Source organism: Neodiprion pinetum, chromosome 6, assembly GCF_021155775.2.
Source record: "Neodiprion pinetum isolate iyNeoPine1 chromosome 6, iyNeoPine1.2, whole genome shotgun sequence".
NCBI lineage: Eukaryota > Metazoa > Arthropoda > Insecta > Hymenoptera > Diprionidae > Neodiprion > Neodiprion pinetum.
The window spans coordinates 24242576-24259756 of NC_060237.1; the positions used below are offsets into that span (position 1 = coordinate 24242576).

The following is a 17181-nucleotide window of genomic DNA, read 5'->3' on the forward strand; positions in this document are numbered from 1 at the left end:
TTAATTGTGGCACTATTCCGACGTGATTCTGCGAGAAAAATCGATAGGGCGCAGTCCCAATACGCTGCGATCAACGCATCGAAAGTTACAGCCAAAAAACGAAAACCTGGATTTTCGACATTTTTCAGCAGGTGCTTTTTCCCTCGTATCTTCTCTCCCGTTGATCCCACGCTCCTTTTGCTGCGTTTTCTGAGTTTCTTAGGGTCCAATTGGTCGGTACAGAGTCATACGAATCAATTCGGAGACGAAAAATTTTTTGGTCAAAAAAAAAAGGAAGGTTAACCCCTTTGTATTTTTGGCGAAAATTTTCGCGATTTTCAAAAGTGCTGGAATAAATTAATTGTGGCACTATTCCGACGTAATTTTGCGAGAGAAATCGATTAGGCGCAGTCCCGATACGCTGCGATCAACGCATCGAAAGTTACAGCCAAAAAACGAAAACCTGGATTTTCGACATTTTTCAGCAGGTGCTTTTTTCCTCGTATCTTCTCTTCCGTTGATCCCACGCTCCTTTTGCTGCGTTTTCTGAGTTCCTTGGGGTCCAATTGGTCGGGAAAGAGTCATACGAATCAATTCGGAGACGAAAAATTTTTTGGTCAAAAAAAAAGGTAGGTTAACCCCTTTGTATTTTTGGCGAAAATTTTCGCGATTTTCAAAAGTGCTGGAATAAATTAATTGTGGCACTATTCCGACGTAATTTTGCGAGAGAAATCGATTAGGCGCAGCCCCGATACGCTGCGATCAACGCATCGAAAGTTACAGCCAAAAAACGAAAACCTGGATTTTCGACAGTTTTCAGCAGGTGCTTTTTTCCTTGTATCTTCTCTTCCGTTGATCCCACGCTCCTTTTGCTGCGTTTTCTGAGTTCCTTGGGGTCCAATTGGTCGGGAAAGAGTCATACGAATCAATTCGGAGACGAAAAATTTTTTGGTCAAAAAAAAAGGTAGGTTAACCCCTTTGTATTTTTGGCGAAAATTTTCGCGATTTTCAAAAGTGCTGGAATAAATTAATTGTGGCACTATTCTGACGTAATTTTGCGACAGAAATCGATTAGGCGCAGTCCCAATACGCTGCGATCAACGCATCGAAAGTTACAGCCAAAAAACGAAAACCTGGATTTTCGACATTTTTCAGCAGGTGCTTTTTTCCTTGTATCTTCTCTCCCGTTGATCCCACGCTCCTTTTGCTGCGTTTTCTGAGTTCCTTAGGGTCCAATTGGTCGGGAAAGAGTCATACGAATCAATTCGGAGACGAAAAATTTTTTGGTCAAAAAAAAAGGAAGGTTAACCCCTTTGTATTTTTGGCGAAAATTTTCGCGATTTTCAAAAGTGCTGGAATAAATTAATTGTGGCACTATTCCGACGTAATTTTGCGAGAGAAATCGATTAGGCGCAGTCCCGATACGCTGCGATCAACGCATCGAAAGTTACTGCTAAAAAACGAAAACCTGGATTCTCAGCAGGTGCTTTTTTCCTCGTATCTTCTCTCCCGTTGATCCCACGCTCCTTTTGCTGCGCTTTCTGAGTTCCTTGGGGTCCAATTGGTCGGGAAAAAGTCATACGAATCAATTCGAAGACGAAAAATTTTTTGGTCAAAAAAAAAAGGAAGGTTAACCCCTTTGTATTTTTGGCGAAAATTTTCGCGATTTTCAAAAGTGCTGGAATAAATTAATTGTGGCACTATTCCGACGTAATTTTGCGAGAGAAATCGATTAGGCGCAGCCCCGATACGCTGCGATCAACGCATCGAAAGTTACAGCCAAAAAACGAAAACCTGGATTTACGACATTTTTCAGCAGGTGCTTTTTTCCTCGTATCTTCTCTCCCGTTGATCCCACGCTCCTTTAGCTGCGTTTTCTGAGTTCCTTGGGGTCCAATTGGTCGGGAAAAAGTCATACGAATCAATTCGGAGACGAAAAATTTTTTGGTCAAAAAAAAAGGAAGGTTAACCCCTTTGTATTTTTGGCGAAAATTTTCGCGATTTTCTAAAGTGCTGGAATAAATTAATTGTGGCACTATTCCGACGTAATTTTGCGAGAGAAATCGATTAGGCGCAGTCCCGATACGCTGCGATCAACGCATCGAAAGTTACAGCCAAAAAACGAAAACCTGGATTTCCGACAGTTTTCAGCAGGTGCTTTTTTCCTCGTATCTTCTCTTCCGTTGATCCCACGCTCCTTTTGCTGCGTTTTCTGAGTTCCTTGGGGTCCAATTGGTCGGGAAAGAGTCATACGAATCAATTCGGAGACGAAAAATTTTTTGGTCAAAAAAAAAGGTAGGTTAACCCCTCTGTATTTTCGGCGAAAATTTTCGCGATTTCCAAAAGTGCTGGAATAAATTAATTGTGGCACTATTCTGACGTAATTTTGCGACAGAAATCGATTAGGCGCAGTCCCAATACGCTGCGATCAACGCATCGAAAGTTACAGCCAAAAAACGAAAACCTGGATTTTCGACATTTTTCAGCAGGTGCTTTTTTCCTTGTATCTTCTCTCCCGTTGATCCCACGCTCCTTTTGCTGCGTTTTCTGAGTTCCTTGGGGTTCAATTGGTCGGGAAAAAGTCATACGAATCAATTCGGAGACGAAAAATTTTTTGGTCAAAAAAAAAGGAAGGTTAACCCCTTTGTATTTTTGGCGAAAATTTTCGCGATTTTCTAAAGTGCTGGAATAAATTAATTGTGGCACTATTCCGACGTGATTCTGCGAGAAAAATCGATAGGGCGCAGTCCCAATACGCTGCGATCAACGCATCGAAAGTTACAGCCAAAAAACGAAAACCTGGATTTTCGACATTTTTCAGCAGGTGCTTTTTCCCTCGTATCTTCTCTCCCGTTGATCCCACGCTCCTTTTGCTGCGTTTTCTGAGTTTCTTAGGGTCCAATTGGTCGGTACAGAGTCATACGAATCAATTCGGAGACGAAAAATTTTTTGGTCAAAAAAAAAAGGAAGGTTAACCCCTTTGTATTTTTGGCGAAAATTTTCGCGATTTTCAAAAGTGCTGGAATAAATTAATTGTGGCACTATTCCGACGTAATTTTGCGAGAGAAATCGATTAGGCGCAGTCCCGATACGCTGCGATCAACGCATCGAAAGTTACAGCCAAAAAACGAAAACCTGGATTTTCGACATTTTTCAGCAGGTGCTTTTTTCCTCGTATCTTCTCTTCCGTTGATCCCACGCTCCTTTTGCTGCGTTTTCTGAGTTCCTTGGGGTCCAATTGGTCGGGAAAGAGTCATACGAATCAATTCGGAGACGAAAAATTTTTTGGTCAAAAAAAAAGGTAGGTTAACCCCTTTGTATTTTTGGCGAAAATTTTCGCGATTTTCAAAAGTGCTGGAATAAATTAATTGTGGCACTATTCCGACGTAATTTTGCGAGAGAAATCGATTAGGCGCAGCCCCGATACGCTGCGATCAACGCATCGAAAGTTACAGCCAAAAAACGAAAACCTGGATTTTCGACAGTTTTCAGCAGGTGCTTTTTTCCTTGTATCTTCTCTTCCGTTGATCCCACGCTCCTTTTGCTGCGTTTTCTGAGTTCCTTGGGGTCCAATTGGTCGGGAAAGAGTCATACGAATCAATTCGGAGACGAAAAATTTTTTGGTCAAAAAAAAAGGTAGGTTAACCCCTTTGTATTTTTGGCGAAAATTTTCGCGATTTTCAAAAGTGCTGGAATAAATTAATTGTGGCACTATTCTGACGTAATTTTGCGACAGAAATCGATTAGGCGCAGTCCCAATACGCTGCGATCAACGCATCGAAAGTTACAGCCAAAAAACGAAAACCTGGATTTTCGACATTTTTCAGCAGGTGCTTTTTTCCTTGTATCTTCTCTCCCGTTGATCCCACGCTCCTTTTGCTGCGTTTTCTGAGTTCCTTAGGGTCCAATTGGTCGGGAAAGAGTCATACGAATCAATTCGGAGACGAAAAATTTTTTGGTCAAAAAAAAAGGAAGGTTAACCCCTTTGTATTTTTGGCGAAAATTTTCGCGATTTTCAAAAGTGCTGGAATAAATTAATTGTGGCACTATTCCGACGTAATTTTGCGAGAGAAATCGATTAGGCGCAGTCCCGATACGCTGCGATCAACGCATCGAAAGTTACTGCTAAAAAACGAAAACCTGGATTCTCAGCAGGTGCTTTTTTCCTCGTATCTTCTCTCCCGTTGATCCCACGCTCCTTTTGCTGCGCTTTCTGAGTTCCTTGGGGTCCAATTGGTCGGGAAAAAGTCATACGAATCAATTCGAAGACGAAAAATTTTTTGGTCAAAAAAAAAAGGAAGGTTAACCCCTTTGTATTTTTGGCGAAAATTTTCGCGATTTTCAAAAGTGCTGGAATAAATTAATTGTGGCACTATTCCGACGTAATTTTGCGAGAGAAATCGATTAGGCGCAGCCCCGATACGCTGCGATCAACGCATCGAAAGTTACAGCCAAAAAACGAAAACCTGGATTTACGACATTTTTCAGCAGGTGCTTTTTTCCTCGTATCTTCTCTCCCGTTGATCCCACGCTCCTTTAGCTGCGTTTTCTGAGTTCCTTGGGGTCCAATTGGTCGGGAAAAAGTCATACGAATCAATTCGGAGACGAAAAATTTTTTGGTCAAAAAAAAAGGAAGGTTAACCCCTTTGTATTTTTGGCGAAAATTTTCGCGATTTTCTAAAGTGCTGGAATAAATTAATTGTGGCACTATTCCGACGTAATTTTGCGAGAGAAATCGATTAGGCGCAGTCCCGATACGCTGCGATCAACGCATCGAAAGTTACAGCCAAAAAACGAAAACCTGGATTTCCGACAGTTTTCAGCAGGTGCTTTTTTCCTCGTATCTTCTCTTCCGTTGATCCCACGCTCCTTTTGCTGCGTTTTCTGAGTTCCTTGGGGTCCAATTGGTCGGGAAAGAGTCATACGAATCAATTCGGAGACGAAAAATTTTTTGGTCAAAAAAAAAGGTAGGTTAACCCCTTTGTATTTTTGGCGAAAATTTTCGCGATTTTCAAAAGTGCTGGAATAAATTAATTGTGGCACTATTCCGACGTAATTTTGCGAGAGAAATCGATTAGGCGCAGTCCCGATACGCTGCGATCAACGCATCGAAAGTTACAGCCAAAAAACGAAAACCTGGATTTCCGACATTTTTCAGCAGGTGCTTTTTTCCTCGTATCTTCTCTTCCGTTGATCCCACGCTCCTTTTGCTGCGTTTTCTGAGTTCCTTGGGGTTCAATTGGTCGGGAAAGAGTCATACGAATCAATTCGGAGACGAAAAATTTTTTGGTCAAAAAAAAAGAAAGGTTAACCCCTTCGTATTTTTGGCGAAAATTTTCGCGATTTTCAAAAGTGCTGGAATAAATTAATTGTGGCACCATTCCGACGGAATTCCGCGAGAGAAATCGATTGGGCGCAGTCCCAATACGCTGCGATCAACGCATCGAAAGTTACAGCCAAAAAACCAGAACCCGAATTTTCGACATTTTTCAGCAGGTGCTTTCTCGCTTGCCATTTCTCTCCTGTTGGTCCTACGCTCTTTTTGCTGCGATTTCTGAGTTCCTGAGGGTCCAATTGGTCAGATAGGGGTCATTTAAATTGAATTTGAGACCAAAAGTTTTTTGCCCAAAAAAAAAGTATAACTAACCCCTTTTCATTTTTGGCGAAAATTTTTGCGATTTTGAAAAGTGCCGGAATCGATTCTTCGGCGCACCATACCGACGTAATTTTGCGAGAGAAATTGATTGGGCGCAGTCCCAATACGCTGCGATTAACGCATCAAAAGTCACAGCCAAAAAACCAGAACCTGAATTTTCGACATTTTTCAGCAGGTGCTTTCTTGCTTGCCATTTCTCTCCTGTTGGTCCTACGCTCTTTTTGCTGCAATTTCTGAATTCCTGAGGGTCCGATTGGTCAGATATAGATCATTTAAATCGAATTTGAGACCAAAAGTTTTTTGCCCAAAAAAAAAGTAAGGCTAACCCCTTTCCATTTTTGGCGAAAATTTTCGCGATTTTGGAAAGTGCCGAAATCAATTCTTCGTTGCACCATATCGACGTAATTTCGCGAGAGAAATCGATTAGGCGCAGTCCCAATACGCTGCGATTAACGCAGCTCAAGTTACAGCCAGAAAACGAGAGCCTGAGTTTTCGACATTTTTCAGCAGGTGCTTTTTCCTTCGTGCTGACTCTCTTGTTGAACCCACGCACTTTTCGCTGCGTTCTTCGAGTTCCTGGGGGTCCGATTGGTCGGGAAAAGGTCACACTAATCGATTCTGAGACTAAAAATTTTCGGTCGAAAAATGAAAAAAAAAAGTAAGGCTAACTTTTGGAAATTTTTGCGATAGAAATTCTGGTGAAAATCCTGATGATCGTTGAATATAAAATCCTTCCCAAAATATTGACGTCATTCAATCAGTGTAAATAACTTCGTAACATCAATGTGATTTTTTACTGAATTCCGTCAACGTAGGTGTACAAGTTTGTTTCACGTGGAATAATAAAAGATGAAAGCATTTGATGTTATGTTTATTCGAAATATTTTATTCAAATACATGTCGATTGTGTTACTGGTATAACATACAAACATGTCAGCATTCTTGTTACCAATAAATTGTTTTATATTCAGTGTAATGTTCATTCCACACTCTCATGACCACACTTTTAAATGCCTCGAATAGTTACACCCAGTGTAATATCTGTAGATCGTATGCGTCAACCGTTTGAAATGCACCGCAGACTTTGACGTGAACTTTCTCTATTTGCCATGGATCCTGAATCGTCCTGGGGCTCTACCGGCCGGATGACCCCTGTTATCTACGGAAGAGGTACAGCTTTAAGAAGATAGTGCGGAGAAACAATTGAGGAGTGGATATCAGTGATTCTATTTCTTCTCTTACCTTTTTCCCCTTTCATCGTCTGCAAGCACTTGTTTGAAGTTGGCTTTTGTTCAAGTAAAACAAAAAATTATACGAACGCGCGCACACACACACACACACACGCACACAAACACACACGCGTATACGCTTTCCAGTTCACCTCGAGATTCACTCGTGCACCACGTTATTGTGTTCCCGGTTCACTTTCGAGCTCTGGGATCCGTTGAGCAGGAGTCAATTTCACCCTGGTCTTCCAGTCGTTTAATTAAAAGCCAGTGTTCCCTGGACCGTCGTTTCTTTGGACTTGTTGAAATCGGCACCACGAATCGCTCCGGGTAACCTAGAGTCAGAGAGAGAGTTGAGGTCGAACGATCAACGGAATCCGTTTCCTTCGTGAAGGAATTATTTCCACGCTGCAAGCTTGTTTAAAAACTTTCGCGATCTCGAGGAATCCCTACTTTGTAACAATTCCCAACCCCGATGACATATACATATGTAAGTCCATAAATATATGTGTATATATTTCATGTTTTGTTTTCTTGAGGGGAATAAGTTATTACGCGTGGGGCACATTGTTCCGAATTTCTGACGTTATTCGCTCGAAAGTTTCTTTTTTTTTTCCTTATTTTTCTTTTACAGAGATCAAAGACCGGATCAATACTTCTGCGTCGATTCTCCGCGCTCTTCCGCACCATCTAGTTGAGATGTATGCCTGCTGCACGGATAATGTCTATATATCCGTTCCTGAAGGAGTTGCAAGTCAGAAGCGGTCTCAGGACCGCAACTGCAGAAACGGTTTTGCCATCGGGATTGCACGGAGCGCGATGCGTTGCAGTCAGGGATTTATTCCTGTCCGCCAGGTTTTCCCCTGGCGTTTAAGGTCGTTCACGTTATACGTTTGAACGTCCACCGCCATAGCTAACGACTCAGTAGACTAATCAACCTAAATAGCGCAAGGCCCCGGGGTTCCAACAATTTACGAAAGCATTACACAGGTTTTTGTCTCTCTTGAGGGATGGGGGCTGAGGGAAAAACGCGGAAACCGTGAAAAATGAAGATGCGCCCGTCAGAACGTCGAGATAATGAGAGAGTAAATTGTTTAGCCGAGCTCATCAAAATCGCAGACTGCTTATAAACGTCAACACAAGCTGAATTCGAATTATACTAACTGTGTCAGGCTTTAATCGTTCACCTACCTTTCTCCCGTTTTTTTTTTTTTTTTTCAAACGACGAGGGAAATGGTTCACTAGTATGAACTACACTCCTGTTACGAGAACGAACAATTTACATATTATATTTAAATAGAAAGCTTTAACCGTAGAATTTCAAGGGGCTTTAATACTGCGAATGATTGAAACAAAATAATCATGCGAACTATTAAACGATTGTTTTATTTGTTGTATAGTTTACCTCACGCTTGCACGTAAAACTTTACAGCGCATTGCGGCACATTATCCAATACATTCGCACAGAATATTCAGATTAATTTCATACGCAATGTGAAATTCTACCAGCGCAGTGTAATATGGTTATAATTTTGAAGCTATCGAAACTAGGGTCGATATTACGGACAGATAAATTCTTCTGCTCTTGAATCACGTAGAGATATGAAATGAATTATAATGGCGTAAATTCTCCGGTCAATGTTCAACCGGCCAGTACCTAATTCTCTGTGATTCATATTACCCTGCTATTATTTCATCATCCTGAAACGGTATCTGCAATTATTTTATAGTTACATCGATGTTACCGTGTACCGCTAAAGTACCATGTGCATAATGGCTAAATTAGAGCAAGGCGACCTACGCTTATATCGATTTTAGCGAAACGACAGGGAATCTTTCACAGGCTTCGACGATCCATGTTCATACCTATAACATGGAATTTCTGTAATACACCTGTGCGATCTTATCTGAGTACAGAGAATGCGAAAATATATTGTCGATACGAGGTGACTGCGACATCCTTGGCATTTTCATTTGATGAAAAATTTTCCGTAGACGATATTCTGCAAGATTGAAGAAGTTCACAGTCTAATCGTGAGCGAAGATTTTATCCAGTCCTAACGAGAATTTCAGGAGGCCGTCATCAGGGTAGTCAGCGAGGCGCTTTTCGAGAGAGGAGAAAAAAAGGGTCAAGTTAAATTAGAAAGATTTTCAGAGGCGCCGTTATTACAAGATGCGGATAAGGGAAATCTGCGATGCATCAAATTTAATAGCCGGGGTGCGAGTTTGACGTCAGGGCGGTATGAGCTGGCTGATTTGAAATTCTCTATGCGCATAAAATTGAACGGCTTGTCATCAAATCACCCCGCAGTAGAGACGTAAGCGACGACAATTTCAAAAGAGACTGAAAAATTATTCGGTCTAGGTACGGGGATTCCGTCTCATTTGCTGAGCTCTTTATCCAGCCGCGCACATTGCCCGGAACAAATAAAGAAGAGATACCGGGTATTCGATAGCTGGAGGGAGCAGAGACGCCCCCGATCGGGGCCTAGAAAAATACGAATCCGATGAAACTAGATAAAAATTGAAGGGGTGATAAAACTGAGGCTTAGAGTTCGATTTGTACCATGCTCAACGTTTCGTTGTCGGATTTTTCTATCTCTCGTTATTTCTGTTACCACGTGAAAGAAAAAGAAGAATAAGAATAAGAATACGAAGAGGAAGAGGGGGAAAGAAAAAAGGGAATAGTCAGGGGAGAAAACTACCCGAGGATATTTGCGGGCCCTGGTCGTCTGTAATCTCAGCACGCTTATACTTTCCTCTCGATTGACGTTTTACGATAGAATAGAAAGTCCAGTTCGCGCTCGTCAAACAATAGATGAAAAGTAAACGTGAAACGAGTCGTAACATGTATAACAATCCCCTGATGCATGTAAGAAAACGTAGTTTTTCTTCTCAAGTTTCGAACGTTCGATCACGACTTCGCCATTCTCTCTAGATTTATACAACAAGTCCATCAAGGGGAAAGGGGACGGTACTTTTCTGCATGCCTCGTTAATTTCGAACGCGAAGGTTTCACCCGCAGTCACGAATTATAGACGCGTCTGTGACATTTTGCCACTGAAAGCGGTTTCAAGCCGGGGTTAATTCATCCGTAGCTGGGAAACAGATGCAACTTTTGGTCTCGTCGGAGCCTCGGCGAGTCCCCCACGTGTCATGAAGCCACAAAGCCACGATAACGGGGCTCGGGACTTGCCTGAACGAGTAGAAAAGTCATCCCCTATTCATGAGTCGAGTCTGGTGTCCTTAATCCCACGAAACAGACAAATTATACAACGTACCAGGGATAAAGGACGCGTCGATCCAGGTTCGACGCGGTTCGACACCGGTTGATATTCAAAACTAGCTAAACGTACGTTTTATTGCGGTCTAGAGATAAACTCCGCCCATAATGCCGTTGCATAATGCCCAAATGATTTATTCCTGCTTCATTTCATTTTATCGGGCTGTAAAAATCACTCACAGATTTTGTAGAGTTCATAAATTTCACTGCAGCATTCGCACGGAAGTTGGGTTCCGATAAACTTATATAACATGTATGATGTAGCCCGGTGGCAAGAGAAAAAAACTCGAAAAAACCCAATTCCTATCCGAAGCAAGCCTCGACCATGCGTGGTTTAATGGTAATTCTTCTCGTTCGCAACTCGCTTGTACGACGTGAAACGATGACTCGACATTCGAAGAATGGTTTTCATTTCCACCTTCGCGTAATGGACGAGTCTATTCCATCGATTGCCGCGAGATTGCGTCGGAAGTAGGCGCGCATCTCTAGGTACAAATAGTCCACGAGGAGAGGAAGCTAAGGATAAGGGGGCTTCTCCCATTTTCGCAGGACGGAATTGTCTGGCGCAAGAAGGGAATGGAAAATCAGTTTTATAGGATGATCGGGCAGAAGTGGTTGTCAGTAGACGGAGGCGAGGTTCGGGGTCGCTGGGGCGTCGAGGCATAACGACTGCATTCAGTTTGAGTGCTTGCAGGTTCCAATTGTTCGGGATTTGCAAGAGCTTATCGTTAGTCGTGCTTGTATTGATATATGAGTGGTAGCAAAATGGTCAGAGTGCCTCCGCGCCAGCAATAATAACATGCATCACATGTACACTCGACCAGGCGTTTTTCGTAGCCTATGGTCACTGGGACGACTCTGATCGCTTTGGGACCTTGCACTTTGCATTTCTCACCAAAATCAATCCCAAAGCTCCAACGACAATACGTTACGCGGTTAAATTTGCTCCCACAGTGAACTAGCAGGTAGGAACTACGAGAGATACGGAACGACAGGATTGTCCAGCAATTGCGGTGGTATTGGCAGAAGGCGGAGTTTCTTGCGTAAGCACAACAAAACACCGATTGCCAAAGTTTTGGGTGTTCTCGGTATATTAACCGGTTCTCCGAGGGAGTGAAGTAAGGACTGAGAGCCATGATGGTTCGAAATACGTCTCAGCCACGCGCCCATATCCCATAATGTGATGTACGTGTTATCACGTAATAATGGTAGCCCATAAGCCTGGCCTGGCTGAGCCATGAAAATAAGTTTACCGCCTATTAGGCCCATTATGCGACGCGGGAACTAGCACCTGCCAGCTTTCGCGAAAAGGCTTCACCCTCTCCTCCTCTCCCAGTCTCTTTTCTCCCCCTGCCCCCGCGCCTAGAGTGCTCGACGCCGTCGGTGAACGCATTCACCCGCGGTGTCGGACGAGCGCTCGCTCGGATGCGAAGTGAAAGCTCGCGTGCTTTTTTCGATTCGTTTTTTGTTATATTTTTTCCTCTCCACGTTACGGGCCCCGTGACACGTACGTAACAACACGGTTTACCGTTTAATTTTGCGGGATAAAACTCGTCATTTTGTCAAACGTGACCTGAATCGCTCCCGTTCATTTTTAAACCTCGACACCGCGCGTATCGCCGTAAGCTCGAAACCAGGGCGACGGATGGTGTTTTTCCGTTGTAACTTGACCGCGAGATCAGTAGGTTAAAAAATCATTCCCTACCGCCTCGACTATAATATCTCTGTGTAAACGGTGCGATAACGTATCCAATACACCTGACTACTCTCGGCAGTAGCGAAACACTCCTCGAGTGGCAGGTTGACAAACAACGGTAATAATTATCACGAACCGGACCGCGCGCTAGCCTCTAGCTACGCAACGACCACTGTAATATTCACCGTTGTTCTGGAAACTAACGTAAAAAGCAAATATGTACACCAAAATCCCTGCCCTTACGGTTCAAATACTCTCTCTATCTTCCGTCATGCGTTGAAATTTAGTAATCAACCAAACAACGCTGAAATCTACATATATACCTGTATATGTGTTTCTGTACACAGAATCGTATAAACGCGTCTCGTTTAAAACTGATCGAAAGCAAGACGTTTTTCGATTGCAACAAAAAATAGAAAAGAAATTGGGCGAATTTGTTTCTCTAACGTCACAGTATCGGTGGGACACGATAGATTCTGATATCTCTGAACGGTTCCGAAAGACTCGCTATAAATTGGTCGAATAAAATAAACACGCGAGGTTCGCGCCTCCGTGAGTATTCTTTTATTTGGCCGTACCGACGGAATCTCCGATTCCACGCGGATCAGAAAGCTGATTCGGTGTCGACGGATGCGATAAACAAACATCAGAAGTCAGACGTATATCGACGGGGGTTTGACGTTGCAAAACCGTTTCAACGTTCTTCTCGGGTTAACCCTGCAGTTCTTCGACTCAATTTCCACCTGCGATGTCTTTTTTCTCACTGTCTCTGCGGGCGACTATCGCTTTCACTTTTATTTAGGGTATAAGGTATTGTTCTCGAACCAAATGAAAATCCTAAAAGCTATAGCGGGAGAACTACTACCGGGCGTGAAATACCGCCCTTTCCCAGAGACGAACGATCCTTGCCGTGCTGCTGCAGCGTTGCCATCGATTCTTCCAAACTACGTGAACGGGATAGTTTTAATTAATTTGTTTCACTGCCGTGTTCCTCGTTAGCTCAAAATTGGCGTCACCGTTCTATACCCATACCCGCCCAGAGAGGCGGTCCCTCTTTGCGAAACTTCAAACTATCCCCGACCATTCGATTGTCATTCCTTACTAATTGCGTCACGTGCCTCGAGGCAATGGAAGGGGAAGTTGGGGAGGAGGTTTCCCTGTGTGTTAATTAATGGAAAAATATTATTTCTGCTGCATCGAGTGTTTATTTCATTCATTCGTTTATTTATTTATTTATTCATTTATATTTCGATCATATTTTTATTCTGATATCATACGTACACAGTTAGGTATATCGACGAAGCAGATACCAGTTGACGCAACGTTTGCGTTCACTCTACAGCAGTAATCATTGATTTGAGCGAATATTTGATCTCTACCTATATTATACGGGTAACTGGGTAACGGTCAGAACCTGATTTATGGCAAATCAAAGGCTCTCGAATTCACCGAGTCTTACCCCGTCCCCACAATTCGACGATCAATCGTCTAAATATTGATCAGATCGATATCGAGATGGTACACAGAATATATAACGTACAGTTAACAGAGTTGATGTAGCGCGCATTCGTCATAAAAGGCAGTGCGACGAAAGCGGATCGCGAAAATTGAAATGACGTTCAAAGGAAAAGAAGTAGGTCTCGCGAAAAGAGAGGGAAAAAATCATTTGCGCCGTAGAATGGTAAGGAATTTTCGAGGGTGTCTTAACCGAGAGCAGAAAATTGAAGGTCTGAATTGAGAATACGACAATTAGAAGAGTACGGGCCCTTTTTTCAATTCAGCCAAGCGGTCACGTAACTCTGACATCTCCTTCTTCTCGAGGATATAGGAATAGGGAAGAAGAATCGAACGGTTGGCACGCGAGATCCCAATTCCGTCGGCCCAGCCTCGCCGAGTTTCGTTTTTAGCGTCCGGCGCATCTGCCGGACGAATCTCTTCTCCCACTTCTCCACCTCGCTCATTCCACCGTCAACCCCGTAAATCCGGCGAGGAGGAATTAATTTCTTTTTATTCCTCGAGAGACGGGCAGTCGTAATTATTAAGGTGCCGCTGACCTGGATCTAAAAGTTGTAATCGATCGAAGCGCCCTCTGCGTAAGTTTTCTCGGTTCCAAACCATTCGAAAGTGGTACTCTCCACCGGGGAGTAGCGCAACACAATATTAGACAAAACGCGGTCGGTAAAAGGCCTGAATCTGATTCGGTAACCATACCACCAGGATTGACCCGAATTTTGCATGCAAATGATGACGTCATGTGTGTAGCGATTGCATCACGACCGAACTGATTATTTTGATAGTTTTACGGTGAATATAGCAAATTCAATTTATTGTTCCGTGAAACACCCTTGAATATGGGACATTCTTTGACGAATCGGAGAGATTTAGATAAAAATCGACCGACACAATTTTGATGTAGCTTAAAATTGTTTCACGGGTTCTATATCGAAAAAATAGGGATACGTATTCGAGGATTTTTTTATTTTACATATTTCGTAACATAGAGGAGATCGAAAATTTGATAATTTGGTGTTTTCTGGCACGGAGAACTCATTTTCAAAAATTCATAACGCCGGCTCTCTTTGAGCTGAAAAGTTCGTTTTTTCAACCCAAAGCGAATAAAATAAATTTTAATGCAACAATTGTTTCATTTACGATTATTCCGAAATTTATATTGTTATAAATAATTAATATGTTTAAATCGATTTTTAGCTATTGCCTTCACCTCGTAGCGAGTTCTCAGCACGACCATCGTATTCTCCATCAATTCAAAATACGTTATGGATGAAAAATTTGACGTAGAATACGATGGTTGTGCTAAGAACTCGCTACGAGGTTGGGGCAATTGTTAAAGATCGATTAAAACATATTAATTGTTTATAACAGTATAAATTTCGGAATAATCGTTAATGAAAGAATTGTTGTAATAAAATTCATTTCATTAGCTTTGAGATGAAAAAAACGAACTTTCCAGCTCAAATAGAATCGGCGTTATGAATTTTTGAAAGTGAGTCTTCCAAGCCAAAAAACACCAAATTATAAAATTTTCGATCCCCTCTATTTTACGAAATATGTGAAATAAAAAATCCTCGAATACGTATCCCTATTTTTTCGGTATAGATCTCGTCAAAAAAAATTTCAGCTGAATCAAAAATGTGTCGGTCTCAAAGGTGTTTGGTTGTAAAAGAATGTCCCATATACATTAAAACATATCGCGCAATATTAATTTTACACAGCACGAAGTATTTTCAAAATGATTTCATAAATATCACCATTCACCATTTGTAAATATTTGGAAATATGTTCGAAAAATACTATTGAAAGAAAACGGGTACGAATCGTTGTGGTCTCGTTTTATGAAGTTACGCCATCGGTCCCCCCCCCCCCCCCCCCCCCCCCCCCCGCCCAACTCCGCTTCTCCTTGTCGGCAAACTTGAATGGTCATGTTTATTTTCCGTCCGTGCATTACATTGTATTCGATTATTCGTTCAGTCTACGGATAGTGACTGTGCGCGAGAAAAAAAAATCCTTGTGTCGGCAGACGACTGTGCTCGAACATTTTCTATTTCCAAAATAAAGAGTATTTCTCATTCTTCTTCAGAGGTTTTCTATGAGGTACATACATGATTATCTCTGGTGAGTATTTATACATATAAATATATATATATATGTACACTATACAGTTGTATAAAACGTGCACCCCGACTTACGTTGTTTTCGACATACGCCGTCAATGCCGGAACGACCCATAGCGTAACTTCGGGGTATTACTGTATTGAAATCATTCTGGAATTGTACATCGCTTGTTACACACAACTCTACTGACAATAATGAAATAATTTTATGTTCGAAGCTATTTTACTAGTGAAAAGGGTTTCAAAAAATGATTATATATAATATTGTAACACTTTATTCATGTTACTATGGATATATGAAACAATTGTTGACATCGACGTTGAGGAGTATTTTTATACCCTCTGAGATATTAAATGCAAGGAAATAGTATCTGAGATTCGAGGTAACTATGAAGCTGCGGGTTGTACGAAACAGTTCCTTCTCCCGGTTGATGGGAGTTTCTGACATCCTTTGCGAAGTAATGTAATTCGAACATAGTTCACCACTCCACGAAGATCTCCTCGCGGCATGTGACATTGCGTCCGTCCAACGGTTACGACGGATTATCCTGTAAAATATAAGCGTATTCATTTGGTTGTTTCGCTTTTTCAATGCAGAATCCATAACATGATTAGTACTTGTCGATAAAAATATACTTTGGCAGAGAATTCATGCTCTCCCCTCCTTATCATATAAAGACACATACAAATACATGGGTCCTCTTCTGTTCTCTTATAACCATGTGTCCGCGCCATCTCACTATACACAAAAATGTTGAAAGTCAGTGGTCGAATCTGATGAAATGGAATAGTGTGATTAAAAATTTTGATCATCTTGAATAATCCGAAAAGTTGAGATAATTCTTTTGAAATTAAGATATTCATTTTTTACGAATCACTCTAAATTTCACCGTGTTCAATATTTTACTCCGATAGCAGATATCTAACGTATGGTCGTTCGGAATGAATATGAATGGGAAATTCCTCGTCAAACCCGACGGATTATTTGTAATCGGAAAGATTTTTTACAGAATGTATAAAATGGTAGAAGCCTCGCCAAAAAATGCTACCATTAAACAATTCGTTCGTTAATAACAATTACAATGTTCAATGTTTCCGGATAAACCAAAGTTTTCTACGAAAGCTTATCCTCCCTGCTCGCGAATGTGCTGTGAATCATTTTTCTACGTCAAATAGAACCGGAGATGAGATATTGTGTCTTCAAGTTTACTGCGCGCCCATTTTGCAACAAAATTGAATGACTCGGCGCTTTCGGAAAAAAAAATCGTAGAAATAGGTTTTTACTTTTTATGCTCACATATCACTTCGAAAAAGCTTTCATTGTTTTGGAAAATACGCGGTCATTTTTTGTCAGAATGATATTTCTGATTCAAGAACCTAAATTTCGTTCCAACTGACTTTTTATGGTTTATATGATGAAATAATAACAGTCGTAATATTTATTTTCCTTAAGATTTGAAATTTCTCGCATATTTGCATCGTACTTAGGGTATATGTCAACACGTGTAAATTTCTCCTATTATCGGAAAAGAAAATTACCGTACGATTATAATAATTGAACTCTCCGAGCATTCGAATCTAGGCTACGATAAAATTGTGGTATTCGCAACGAAGCATTCAGCAATTCTTATGTTCTGCACACTCCTAACGAAAAATCAAAATAATTATATATGAAGAGAACAGAGAAAAGAAAATTTGAAACACGTATA

General features: G+C 41.5%; 1 protein-coding gene across 5 annotated transcripts in view; it reads right to left on the reverse strand.

Moving 5' to 3' along the window:
- The window catches only part of LOC124221896 (immunoglobulin superfamily DCC subclass member 4), a 311934-nt gene that overhangs the window by 110564 nt on the left and 184189 nt on the right, over positions 1-17181 (reverse strand). The window lies entirely within an intron of this gene.